The sequence below is a fragment of the Onychomys torridus genome, chromosome 10 (assembly GCF_903995425.1).
Source record: "Onychomys torridus chromosome 10, mOncTor1.1, whole genome shotgun sequence".
In the NCBI taxonomy this organism is placed as follows: Eukaryota; Metazoa; Chordata; class Mammalia; order Rodentia; family Cricetidae; genus Onychomys; species Onychomys torridus.
Genome location: NC_050452.1, coordinates 78,480,655 through 78,490,788, shown reverse-complemented (window position 1 = coordinate 78,490,788; position 10,134 = coordinate 78,480,655).

Below are 10,134 nucleotides of genomic sequence, written 5' to 3'. Positions count from 1 at the left end.
CAGAAAATGAAGCACAGTATCAGCGAGAATGAGGCTACAGTAATAATAGTTTCCAGCTAGGTAAAGGCAGAGGCAGGCAGATCTCTGAGTTCGAGGCCAGCCTGGTCTACAGAGTGAGTTCCAGGACAACCAGCGCTGTTACACGGAGAAATGATGTCTGGAAAAACAAGACAAAAACAAAACAAAACAAAAATGAAAAGAAACACAAACAATGCTGGGTGGTGGTGGTGCACGCCTTTAATCCCAGCACTCGGGAGACAGAGCTAGGTGGATCTCTGTGAGTTCGAGGCCAGCCTGGGCTACAGAGCGAGATCCAGGACAGGCACAAAGCGACACAGAGAAACCCTGCCTCGAAAAACCAAAAAAAAGAAAAACAAAGACATTTAATTGGGTTTACTTTTTCAGAGGTTAGAGTCCACAACGGTGACTTGATGACAGGGACAGGTGAGAGCTCACATCTTAAACCACACGCAGAAGGTAGCCAGAGAGGCCTAGGGATGGCCTCCATCTTTGGAAACGTCATAGCTTGCTCTCAGTGGCACACCTCCTCCAACCAAGCCACATCTCCTAACCCTCCCAAGCCCCGGGACAGAGTATTCCAACATAGGAGCCCAAGGGCCATTCTTATTCAAGCCACCATGGAAGGGGAGTTAAAGAAATGTTTTTATAGAATCAGAAACTTGCATGGTAAAATAAGGTTTTATCCTAGGGCAAAGTGACTGGGCTTTTCCAGAATTCAAAAGGAACGATAAGGGTTCTTAAACAGCTCACAGAAGGTTCAAGTAAGTCCCACAGGTTCTCAGAAGAAAAACACCTTAAAGCCAGTACATAGATCATGATTGAAAGTTGAAACATCCCAAAGGTAAAAATGCAGCACTCTGATCGAAAACACAAATCTGGTCCTCCGTTGAAAACAACGGGACTCTTAAGACACTGTCTACTCACAGTGACGCTTACAAACTGGCCTGAAAGATAGGCTTACTCAATGTCAGCTAAGTTACTCAGACCTTCTCTGTTTATAAAACTGAGTATGAACAAAGTCACGGTTAATGCCCAAGCAGCTCTCTACAGAATTCTAACCACAGCATTCTTAGCTGTTGGTCGTGCCCAGTGTTTGTCCTTCTTTGAAGAGTTATGATCTTGATCAGTGATATTTTACATTGCTCTTATAAAGTTTGTAACTATTGTTTGTTGACATTATATAAAAACACAGCTTCTAAAATACTGCGATATCACCCATGTCACAGACAAAATAAGGCTAAAAACCATGGACTTTTGGTGGGGTTGGCCTGAGAGTCAGTCCTCTCTTTTTTTTTTTTTTTTCTTTTTTGGTTTTTCGAGACAGGGTTTCTCTGTGTAGCTTTGTGCCTTTCCTGGAACTTACTCGGTAGCCCAGGCTGGCCTCGAACTCACAGAGATCCACCTGGCTCTGCCTCCTGAGTGCTGCGATTAAAGGCGTGTGCCACCACCGCCCAGGGCTGAGAGTCAGTCCTCTTATACTTCTTTGCTGCTTAAAACTGACAAAAGCGTTCTGTGGATACTACTTCCTTAAGGCTTGTCACTTGCCCTACTTCCAAAGGTAGGGACAGATTAGATCATGGGACAGATCTCAGCCCAGAGACATGGGAAACTCAAAACCAAACCACCAGATAATTTAATGTCAGTAATAATTAAATACTTCAGCAATAATTAAAAACATTTTTAATTTTTTATTTTATGCATAGTCATGTTTTGCCCTCATATATGTGTGTGTACCACCGGAGTGAGTTCCAGACATTTACAAGCCACCACGTGGGTGCTGGGAATTGAACCGGGTCCTCCATCAGTGCTCCTGAGTGCTGGGCCATTTCTCCAGCTCCCTGCTAATCAAGAATAATTTTTAAAAGTTGTTTCAATACAAGGGGGAAACTATGAATTATGTGTTTGTATCTCAGCACTGGGGAAGCTCAAACAAGAAAATGAGGAGAATCCTGAGTTTCAGGCTTGCCTGAGCTACACCAAGAATCTGTCTCAACACCAACCACAAAAATGGAGTCCCCTTGTGCCAGTCCTTCCAAAAGTGACTGAGACAAGAGGTTCCAGGACAATGGTTCTTAAGTATGTTACAAACTAAGCATGTCTTAACCTTGGCTCCTACTTGTAGTTTATGATAGCTGTTGCAGACACAGACATATCTCAATCATTTTCAACCAAGTCATAACTATTTACTATATTATAGTCTATTATGTGTAGTTACTTACATAGCTGCATATAATATATTCCAATGTACACAATTATATTCCAGAGAATTTCCTTGCTGGGAAGAATCTATGCTCATGAGCAACCAGGTACATGGCTGCAGGATGCCATGAGATGCAGATCTTTACAGACAGTTACTGCTGACAGTGGGAAGTGATAAGAGACAAGAGGGATGGAGAGAAGTACCTTTATATTAGGTTGTAAAAACACATTTGTACTTATATCATAGGTCAGATTCTGAACATGCATGTTATTAGTAGTTTAACATGTGCATAGTGTTAATGGATTGTTTGTTCTGGGTTAATCCTTGCTCCCACCCCCCCACCCCCCAGCCCCTAAGTCCAGACAGTCCTGGGAAGTACAAGGTTGGTACTGGGAGACGTTAACCAGATTCAGCATTTCAAGATATATCTGCCCACACACCCAGGGAATGAGGGAAGCATAAGAGATGAAAATGAGAGAGACCCAGGCATCAGAAGTCTCATCTGACCAGAGGGGCAGGTCCAAGCTCCAGAATGAATGTTTTGCTGCCCACCCTATGAAGCCTGCTAGATGGAGATGAGGAGGAGGGCAGGATTGTCTATTTGTTTATCTATTTATATGCTCATCCACTGCCTTCTCAGGCCACCAGGTAATGCAGGGCTTTCCAGGGGAAATAACATCAACAACACAGTGTCTTTTGCTTGACAAATGGACAGTACTCTTTATGGACATTTCAAGCACACCTGCATTAGAAAAGTAGAATAAAGAGATTGCCTACTCTTTCATTCTACTTTGACAACATTTTGCTGGCCTTGAGTTTATTTTCTTTTTTAAAACAACCATTTATTTAGTGTGTGTGTGTGTGTGTGTGTGTGTGTGTGTGTGTGTGTGTGTGTGTGTGTGTAATTTGTATGCATGCCTGCCATAGTGTGCATATGGAGACCAGAAGACAATTTATAGAGTTGGTTTGCTCTTTCCACCATGTGGGTTACAGGCTGGCCTTGAACTCAGAGATCTACCTGCCTCTGCCTCCTGAGTGCTGGGATTAAAGGCATGTGTCGTTACTCTCTGACTTTTATAACTTTCATGAAATGATATTTAAAAATATAAAGGTTGTTAAGGAAGATAATTTTTAAAATAACATTTTATTAGTTTTTTTGAAGACTTCGTGCAATGTATTTTGATTATATTGACTCCTCTTCTTCCCCCTAAGTCTTCCAAGATTCCCCCCACATCCCTATGCCACAACTTTGTGTTCTTTTTGTTTGTTTCAATAACCTATCAGCTCCAATTTGTGCTTCCTATGTACTCCTGAGTGTGGGACCACCAACTGAAGCACAGTCAACCCCCCGGAGCCACAGCCTTGAAGACCCAGAAACCATCAGGTGTCCATAGTTCCTCAGTTACGGATGGAGCTCATGAGCTCTTCCCCTTCCATTCTGGAATGCTCAGATCTTATGTCAGAACCACAGTTGCCATGGGCTCATGAGTGCAGTGGCCCTGTCACGTCCAGATGACAGCTTCACTCTGTCCTTCCTGACCTCTGACTCTTACAATCTTTCTACCTGATCTTCCACAGTGGTCCCTGAGCTCTGGGGAGGAAGTGTGATGTAGATATCCCGTTGTGACTGAGCAACCATAGACACTTTTTCTTTATGGTTTGACCAGTTCTAAGTTTCAGTGTTAACCACCGTCTATTACTACACAAAGAGCCTTTTCCAATGAGATCTGGGAGCTGCACTAATCTATTGATAAGAGAGATACAAATATAGAGGATAGTGTGATACTTGTCCTTTTAGGAAACTAGTTCTTGGCAATACCAGATTTTTTGGTACCATACATGTCTTTTCCTGTGCAACAGGCCTTAGAGCCAATCAAAAGGCAATTGGTTACTCCTATAGCATTTGCACCACTAATGCACCAATGGGCATCTTTTGCTACATTGGTCATTATTGCTCACAGTAGTCACAGCTAGGTAAAACTGTTGACTGCATTTTTCTTCCAGTAGCCTGTATAGCACCTTCTAGTTCTATTGTTAGAGTAAGATTGAGGCAACAGGAAATAAAGAAAGAAGAGACTGGTTTGAACAGCTGCAAATTGTCCTCTGTAGAACAATGAAGGGCCGTGGTTACTCTACAGGAGGCAAGACTGTGTGCTGAGGCACAGGGGATTTGAAGGTTTTATAGGCCAGAAAAGGGAACTTTTGGAGTGGATCATTTTATCTGTAGATTTGTTGTTTGTAGTCTTAGGACTGAGACATGCCAGATGTTTTTATCACACATTGATCTTGTTGCCAGGAGTTTCCAGCTTTTGACTGACTGCAGATTTCCTTATTCTGCTGACTTTCTCGTCAGCAGGAAATCTTATCATTATGCTGAGGGAGGAGTTTTTCAGCTTCTTTGAGGCCCTCTGTTTTAGGTGACTGACCCTTCAACTATGAAAGCTAGCCATCAGGGAGCAAACTTCCCGGTCAGGACTAACTTGATTTCTACCTTTCCAGTGCCAGTGTGTGCCAATGTGTGTCACAGGAGGGCCGTCCATCAAGTTTTGGCAGGAAACCAAGAATGTCAGCAATAGCCTGTATTGTTTTAGGAGTCTCTAGGATACTTCTGACCAACATATTGAGAGGAGAAATCCCATACCTAGCACTAGACTTTTTATTTCATAGCCTATGGCCTCTGGTATAAGCATATTCCTCTGTCTAGGACAATTCCAACTGAACTTCATATGAATAATCACATTCATATGAATATATGGAATTTATAAAATAGTGGGTTTCTTTTAAATATCCTACTGTTAGTTATCTCTCCCCAAGTCTCCAGAAAGATAATTGTTTTGTTTTGTTTTTCAAGACAGGGTTTCTCTGTGTAGTTTTGGTGCCTGTCCTGGATCTCGTTCTGTAGACCAGGCTGGCCTCGAACTCACAGAGATCTGCCTGTCTCTGCCTCCTGAGGCATGTGCAACCACCACCCAGCAGGAAAGTAATTTTATTTTATTTTATTTTATTTTATTTTATTTATTATGTACATAGAAGAGGGCACCAGATCTTATTACCAGAGCCACCATGTGGGTGCTGGAAATTGAACTCAGGACCTCTGGAAGAGCAGTCAGTGTTCTTAACCTCTGAGCCATCTCTCCAGCCCCCAGGAAAATAATTTTTATCAACAGTCATCTTGGAGAATGGCAGTGGAAATCGTTCCACTGGAGCCTAGCACAGGATCTTAAGGCAGGTATTTATGTTCAGAAACTTCTCCATTATTGCAGAGAAGAACTCCCAGCTGCCTTGGGGTGGGAAAGGAAGTCTTTTATTTTTATTTTTCCCTGTGCTGCACACACACTAATTTTTCTTTAGTTCCCTCAGGCACTTTTTATTTTATCTTTTTTTTTAAATTGAGTTTATTTTGTGTTGGCTAACAACTGGCCACGGGGCTTGCTCTAGAGTGTGGTTGATATACCCAGTGACACTCCATAGGAGAAAACAGCTTTTCCTTTTTCTAGTGGGTATCAGCTACAGAAAGCTTCTTTGGTAGTGGTGGGACCGTTTGTTAGTAGAGAGACGACCTCTTCTCAGCGCTGGGACTCCATCTGTGCAGGCCCTGTGCGTGCGGCCACAGCCTCTGTGAGTTCACACGTGCGTCAGTCCCTGTTGTACAGATTTTCCGACAGGAAGATGATGTTTCCTGGAGTCATCCATCCCCTCTGGCTCTTAGAATCCTTCTTCGTCCTGTTTTGCATAGATCCCTGAGCCTTGAGGTCTGACGAAGACTTCCCATTCAGGAACGAGTGCTCCAAGGTCTCTCACTCTCTGCACTATGTCCAGTTGGGGGTCTCTGTGTTAGTTCCTACCTACTGTGAGAAGAAGCTTCTCTGATGAGGGCTGCGTGAGGCCCTGAAGTCTGGGTATAGCAGACTGTCATTAGGAACCATTGTACCGCTATGCTCATTTAGTAAGGTGATAGTGTTTGTCTTTCCCTAGGCCAGTGACCTCTACCTAGTCTCAGCTGCTTGGCCACGTGAACAGTGTCAGGTGTGGGCTCCATCTTACAGAGTGGGCCTTAAATCAAATCAAAAAGTGGTTGCATGAGTAGACCTTGCAGGCAGACCTGTGCTGTGGGTCGAGGTTTGTGGTCGAGTGATATCGACGATTACCTTTCTCCTCTGGTAACTTGCGCAGGACCTCTCAGTACTATGAACACTGGTCGGCAGGGGTGAATCTTCTAGCTGGGAACCAGTTTGACTTTTCCATGTTCAATGACATAACCAAGAGGGCCTTCTCATCAGGTCGTAGAGCTCACCCATGCCCTGATCATTGGAGGTTTCCATGGAGCCACTTTGACCAATGAATCAACAAGATGTAACCCATTCCTGGCACCGGGGCTTTGACTTGGTGGAGTAAGATGTTTAGTTGGGACATTTCATTTTATACTATTTGGTGATTCCATTTAAACTCATTTCGTGTATGTGTATATTTTAGGAAGCTTCCACAGTAGTAGGTTCCCATGTGGTTTTTCAAATGGCCTTCAATGTGAGTCATCAGGGAAGGCAGTCTTGACTGTGGTCCTTTGACTACAAGCAACAGAAACTGATTCTACCCCAACTTCAATAATGGATTCACTGGAATTAATATATCAGGTAGATATTAAATAATTGGCAGATTTCAGGCAGACCTAGGTCAGACCCAGAAGCTGCAGTCTGTGGGAGCTCTCTGTGGGAGACTGACATTTGTGTACCTCAGGCTCAGCACCTTCCCATCAGGAAGCTCTGAACAGGAAGTGTGAGCAGCTACATGAATGTGTAGATGCTCTAAGCTCAAAGTGCTGATGGAACTGTTAGCAATTATGCAGACATGTGTGTTTTCATGTAGCCTTGTTGGGACTTCAGAAGTTTCCCTCCTCTTTGATACCGCTTTAGGTTTATACCCAGGCCCTTTGGAGATCTTATTACATCATCATTTGTGCTGGATGCTAGCCTTGGAGCTATGGGATTTCACATTTTTTCCACCCTGTGTTCCGTATTGCTTTGGTTCTGATCCTTCCAGATCTTTTCAAGCTTGTCCCTTTGAAAAAAGGACTGTTGATACAGTGTACTGTGTGTTGGAAGTGTTTAACATTTCTACTTAATAGAAACTTGGTCAGGAATTGCCTGTGTCTCAGAGGAGAACTTGCTTTTTAACAATGTTGGAAGTAAGACTATGGCGACTGGCGGCGGGGGTGGTGGTGGTGGTGGTGGTGGTGGTGAGATGCAGTCTTCATTAGCAGATGAATATGAGCCTTTGAGGACCAGGTGGAATGTTGTGGTTTGACTATGGACTGTCCTCCATGGACATGGGGATTTGGAGAAAAGAAGAAAGGGAGGGAGGGAGGGAGGAAAGAAGGAAGGAAGGAAAGAAGGAAGGAAGGAAGGAAGGAAGGAAGGAAAGAAAGAAGGAAAAAAGAAAGAGAGACATGATGAGACAGAGAAAAGAAGAAGGAAGAAAAGAAGGTGCTGTAGTGTAGCTGGAAGTTTCTCCAGTTCCCCTGGCTCTGCAGTCCTGTGTTGACCCGGAGGTCCTACAGTCACTTATAAAATAATTACTCAGAGGCTCAATATTAATTGCAAATTATATGGCCTATGGCTCAGGCTTCTTGCTAGCTAGCTCTTATAACTTAACTCAACCCATAACTATTAATCTATGTATCACCACGTGTCCCGTGGCTTTACCTGCGTCCCATTACATGTTGCTCCTTGGTTGGCGGTTTGGCGTCTTCCCTTACTCTCCTTTCTCCTCTCACTGTCTCTCTTGGATCTTCTTGCCTGGCTTCATCCTGCTCTGCCATAGGCCAATGTAGCTTTATTTATCAACTAATCAGAATAACACATATTCACAGCCTACAGAAGGACATCCCACAACTTTATTATTGGTTGATAATAAAGCTGATTTGGCCTATAGTCAGGCAGAATAAGGCTGGGCAGGGAAGCCAAACTGAGAATGCTGGGAAGAAGGAGGGCAGAGTCAGGGAGTTGCCAGCCAGATGCAGAGTACACAAGATGAGAATGCTGTACTGAGAAAAGGTACCAAGCTACATGGCTAAACATAGATAAGAATTATAGGTTAATTTAAGTGTAAGAGTTAGTAACAAGCCTGAGCTATCTGCCAGCCGAGCACTTATAATTAATATAAGCTTCTGAGTGGTATTTCAGGAATTGGAGGGCAAGAGAGAGCCGTCCAATTCCAAGAAAAAAGGAAGGGAGAGAGAGAGAGAGAGAGAGAGAGAGAGAGAGAGAGAGAAGAGTCCCCCATGGCTCACAGGCTCATGTTCTGGATGCTTGGTTCCCGGGTTGTGACAATTCTTTGGGAGACTTGAGAGGCTCTGGATCCCTTAGGAGATGACCCAGGTGGAGAAAACAGTTCACAGAGCCTTTCCCTGGGGACTATCTCTTGCTTGGTATCATCTTGTGTTTATCTGCTTCCCATCAGGCATGAGGTGCATAGCTCCCTGTACTACCCTCCAGTCACTGTGCTGGTCTGCCTTACCTTAGGCCCAGAATCAAGGAACTCGTGACCATGGTCTCAGCCTTCTGAAACTGTGAGCCAGAGCGAGCCCCCTTTCCCTTACATTGTTTATGTCAGGTATTTTGGGTACAATGATAAAAAGTCAGTACATTCTCTAAACCAGTCTTTGTAGGCAGACACAAACCGAACATATTCATTATTTTATTTAATAAGACTTCATTGTAGCTAGAACTACAACATGATATCACCACACAAACACTAGAATGTGTCCTTGCACAATCTCAAATTTAACTTCCACAGTAGAGTGACTTTCAGCTGTTGCTGCTGAATTCTGTCGCACACCAGGGGCCTGCTGCTGCCCTCACAAGCTTGGCCAGTCAGTGAGTAATCATTCCTAGGTCACCAGAGGTTTCCCTACTGTCAGGTCCAAAAGAAGCTGGGGACAAATGGCTATCCCTGGTGCCTATTAGCACATCAAAGCCCGTGCTGGCCTCCAGGCTGTCTCAGTAGGACAAGTACCTGTGGCTCTTCTCACCCCACCCCTACCCTAAATTTCTCCATCTCATGGGCTTCCCACGTCCCATCTTCTTATTCCTGTATAATGGTACCATTTTGGCCATGTGCTCTTTGGCTCTCCCTTGGTCCCCTTTCTTAGCTCTCTCTTTTATTTTCCTCTCTCTCTTTCTCCTCTCTCTCCTGACCTGGTCCATTCTGCTGGCCATGTTCAAGTCTACTGCTTTCTTTCCCTGCGCTGGACTCTTCCAGTGCCTCTGGCTGTACTCTCCCTCACATCTACAATCAAAACCTCTTCAACCTTTATACCTTGGAGTGGTCATGTCCTCACTTTATGGGCCTATGCTACTAGGGACATTATTACTCTCTCAAATAGTCAGAAAGGAGAAAGTCCTCCGAATTACGGGAAAGTATTTATGCATGCTGGGCAGTTTTGAAAATGATTCTCCATGTAACCTTGCCATTAGATAACCTTCTCAGCCTGAGTTTTCAGTCTTGGTGTCATAACTGTTCTTGATAATGAACAGTGGAGATAATTTTTGAAGGCAGGTCAAAGCTCCTTAACTTTCAATTTCCCACTGTGCTTCTGTTTGTGATAGAGTATCTAGAGTATCAAAGGTTGCCGGTGAGGCTCAATGGCTAACAGCACATATCTCAGAGAGGACATGTTTAATCAAAAAGAGGAGCAGGGCACGGTGAGGCTGTCGAAGTCCGCTGGGGGCAGAGAGAAAAAGAGTGACTGGCAAGTCCAGTAGTCATCTCTGGCACTGGCTGCATCAAGTCACTTCTTAGAAAGTGCACCTGCCCGGAGGCCACCCCAGGCTACTGAATCAGATTGGTTAAGGAAGTACTATAGTCCGGTGTGGGAAGCACCATGACAGAATCTGACAGCATGGAGAAAGGTGGCA